Source organism: Sciurus carolinensis (genome assembly GCF_902686445.1).
Source record: "Sciurus carolinensis chromosome 14 unlocalized genomic scaffold, mSciCar1.2 scaffold_101_arrow_ctg1, whole genome shotgun sequence".
NCBI classification, from domain to species: domain Eukaryota; kingdom Metazoa; phylum Chordata; class Mammalia; order Rodentia; family Sciuridae; genus Sciurus; species Sciurus carolinensis.
Window position 1 is genome coordinate 2,038,701 of NW_025920105.1, and position 3,989 is coordinate 2,042,689.

Sequence of the window (3,989 nt, forward strand, 5' to 3'; positions counted from 1 at the left end):
GTGCTGTGGGCCTTGGGACTTTGCTTTTCTTTTTTTCTTTTACTTTTTTTTTTTTTTTTTTTTTTTTTTTTTTTCCCCCTCCCTCTCTCCCTGCCTGCACCGGGCGGCCCAGAGGGTGCGGTGACCCGCCTGCCTACCCCTCGGTCCCTCGGTGGTGTCACCGTGTTCGTCTGAGGTGCCGTCCCGAGCCTGGCCTTCGTGCTATGCCGGAGCCCTTCTTCGGGGACCGGTCCCTCGAGTGCTCGTGCATCCGGGGAGAGGCATACCTGGTCCCGCTCCGGCTCGTCGTGGGGTCCGCGTCCCTCTTTCGTCCCTGTCACCTGGGGTCGACCAGTTGGCCCTAGGGGCTCTGGCTCTCTTGGCGACTGGGGTCAGGTCTGGGGACAGGTGGCCGTGACTCTCTTCCGGGAGGTCAGAGTGGTGACTGGACAGGTCCCCGTGGCCTCTGGTCATGATTGTTTCGTCCCAAGGTGGCCATTTTGTGCCGTCGGGTGGGTGCTGACACGTTGTCCTTTGGCGTGTGTCGCCGAAGGGGTTGGGACTTCTGGATGCGTGTGGGGGCTCTGGGCTACCGAGGACGACGGGGTGGCCCAGGCCCCTTCCCTCTTGAGCCGTCCGCCTGGGCCTGCGCGCCGGCTCTTGGGCATCTGGAGTGTCTCGGCCGCGGTGCCACCTCCGGTCTCTGGCACCCGAGGGCGGCGGGGGATGTGGCGGAGGTCCTTTACCACCGTGCGCTCCCTGCCGCGGGCACCGAGGGCGGTTTGTGACGACGCTCGTTTCCATGGCTCCGTGCCGCGTGTCAGGCGTTCTCCCGTCTGTGTCGTCTGCCGCTCTCCCTGGGGCGTGGGGCCGGCGAGGCCGAAGCAGGCTCCGTGTTGACGATGGTCCTCGCCGGGTCCCCCGCTCCCCGGGTCCCCCTCCCTCCTGTCGACCGATCGATGTGGTGACCTTGCGCTCTCCTGGGCTGGGCCAAAGCCGCGCCAGGCGAGGGACGGACGTTCATGGCGAACGGGACCGCTCTTCTCGTCCTGCCCGCGGGCCTCTCGCCTCTCCTCCACGTCCCTTGGCGGCGTGTGGAAGGCAGGGGTGCGGAATCCGGCCCCGACCCCGCCCTGGGGTCTGCTGACGCAGCGGATGCTTCTCGCTTGCCACCCCCTGTCGGTGGCCGGGCCGCGTGTGTGTGGCCCTCCCTCTGCCTTGGGGAGGGCTGCCGCCGCGCCACCGTGGCGCGCGAGTGCGCCTCTGCCTTGGTCCTCCGTGGTGCTCCTGGAGCGGTCCGGGTTGTCGTTTGAGGTGCCCGAGGCTGAGCCGGCGTGTTGCCGCTCCTCTTCCCGGCACTGCCGCTGAGGCCGCTGCCTCATGTCTGGTCTCCCCCGGCCCGTGGGGGTTTCCGAGGTGAGTGGCTGGAAAGAAAGACTGTTTCGTCTGGGGGGTCGAGGCGGTGAGCCCCGGCAAGGCGCCGGTCTCCCTTGTGGGGGCCGGTCGTTCTGCTGCCACCCCCTCCCCTGGTGTCGCATGGCGCCGGTGTGTGTGGGGGGGAAGGCTTTGGAGGCGAGCGCGCGCCCGTGTGCTCTCCCCCTCGGTCGGGGAGATGTTGCACGGGCGCGGGAGCGATCGTGGCGGGCCGGGCTGGGCGACGCGGTGTCGCCCGGTGCCCCTGTGAGGACGGCTGCTCTGCCGTTGCCACCCGGTGGGGTGGGTTCCCGAGACGAACGGGGACCTTGTTGCTCCCCCGGCCGCGAACGCTCAAGGAGCCCCGTGCTCGCTGATACCGCAGACCCCCCCATTGGCTGGGTGTCTCTCGGACGCCTGGGTGGCCCGGTGGGAAGTGCTGGGTCGGGTGCGGCCCGCCCTCAGTGAGGAAAGTTCTCTAGCGATCGGTGAAGGGGCGTGCCTCGTGTGGGGTGTCGGAGTCCCCGTTGGCCGTCCCTGCCTTGTGTGCGTTGTAGCCACTGACCCCGCCGCTATGTCGGCGTAGGCAAGAGTCCCCCCCTCCCGCGCCGACCTCCCGTGGGGGAAGGCGGGGAGGGAAAGGGGTCCGCCGGCTCCCCGCGGGTGGGGGCCGTGCGCCTGCTCTTTCGCCTACCGCGGCCCGCGCCTCCCCTCTCTGAGTCGGGGGAGGGTCCCGCTGGGCCTGGCCGGGCCGTCCGGCGTCGGGGGGGATCCCGTGTACGCGGCTTGGTGCCTCGTGCGGCCGCGTGCGTGCGCGCGGTGGGGCCGCATGGGATGTGTGTCGAGGAGGGGAAGGGACCCGTCCCGTTTCCCCGCGCCCTGCGGCGAGTGGCTCTCTGCCTGCCCCCGACCCGAGCCGCAGCCGGCGGGCGGCCTGCGTGTGTGCGGGCTGGGGCGGAGCTGCCGTGACCCCCCGGGGGCGTCCCGCGGGGGGGGGGCGGCGGCGAGTGAGCGGTTCCCGGAGCTGGAGAATCCCGGGTTGTGGGCCTCGCCCGGCCCGAGGTTGGTGTCACCCGCTGGCGTTCGGAGGCCAGGCGTCTTGTCGCGTGGAGGGGACCGCCTGTGGTGGTGGGGTGGCGGGTCTCGTGGGAGGCTCCGGGGTTTGGACCGGAGGGCCGGGTCGGCGTCGCAGGCGGTGCGGGACCGCCCTCGCGTGTGGCGGTGGGACCCCGCGTGTTTTCCTGGCGGCCCGACTCTGCCCCGAGGTCTCCCCGGTTCTCTCTCTGCGTGTCCCTGCCCCCTCCGCCTCTGGTGGGCCCTCCATCTCGGCGTGGGTTGCCCCTCTCCTCGCTGCCGCCGATCCTCCCCTGGTGACCCGTCGCGGACGCGCTGCCGCCCCCTCCCGGGCTCGTCTCGGGTGTGGCGGTGGGCACGCTGGATGGGCGGTTGTCCCTGGGGATGCTCGTTCCGGTGCTGCGGGTTGAGGCTTGGGGCGCCCGCCGCTTTTGCGACGGCGGTGAGGCGGTGGGGCCGTGTCCCCTCCGCGAGGACCCTCCTGGGGGACCTGTTCCCGAGGGGCCCCGGCCGGCTCGTCCCGGGCCACGCGGGACCGCCACTGCGCCTGGCGGGTGCTGGCGGTGAGACCCCGTGTGCTGCCCTGGGTTCGGTCGGCCGGTGCGCCCGCGGTGGCTGGTTCCCCCGGGTCGGGGTTCCTCGGCGGGGTGGGCGGGTGCCCTCCCGCGTCCGCCGCCCTTCTGGTGCCGCTCCTCACGCCCCCGGGTGCCGCTGTCTCGCGCTGCCGGGCGGGCCCCGCCTGGTCTCTCTGACCCGGACCCGCCTGCTCTGTCGTCCCCTCCCGCGTGCGCTGCCGCGGGGGGCCCGACGCGGCCCCGTCTCCGGTCCGCCGCCGCTTTTCCGCTGGCGATGGCGTCGTTGTGTGTCGGCGCTCGGGGGGGGGGACGCCGTGTCCGTTCCCCCACCGCGATGCGCGGGTCACCCGTCCGGTGCCGCGCGAGGGTTCTCGCACCCGGGTGCGCGTCCGGCCCGCGGCCGGTCCGTCGCGTGGAGTCGCCCCCGGCCGCGCGCCGCGCCGTCCCCGGGAGGCCCGGGGGGGGGGGGGGAAGAGGTGGCGAGGGGGCTCTGTCCCCGAGTCATCCCCACTCCCCGCCCCTCCGTCGTCCTCGTCCGAGCGAGCGCGGCGGTCTTGGTTCGCCGGGCGGCTCCGTGCCGCCGTGGGGGGGGGGAGGCGCGCGTCTCGCGCACCCTACCCCCCCCCCGTTCCCGCACGGGCGCGCGCGCGCGCGCGCGGGGCGGGCGGGGAGCCGCCCGGGGTGTGGGCCTCGGCCCCCCTCGAGCTTAACCTCGCACCGTCTCCGTCTCGCGCGCGCCGCCTCGTGTCGGGTTCCCCGCGGTGGCCGCACGGTTGCGACCGGCGGGTCCGGTCTCACGCCCGGGGCCCCCCTCGCGCGCCCGTCGGTGGCCCGCTGCTCCTTCGCGGGGGGGGGGGGGTGCGGCCGCGCCCCCACCCCTCGCCGGCTCCACGCCGCCTCGCGCACGCCTCGGTCTGCCGCCCGGGCCCGCCGGGCGGGCGGAATGGG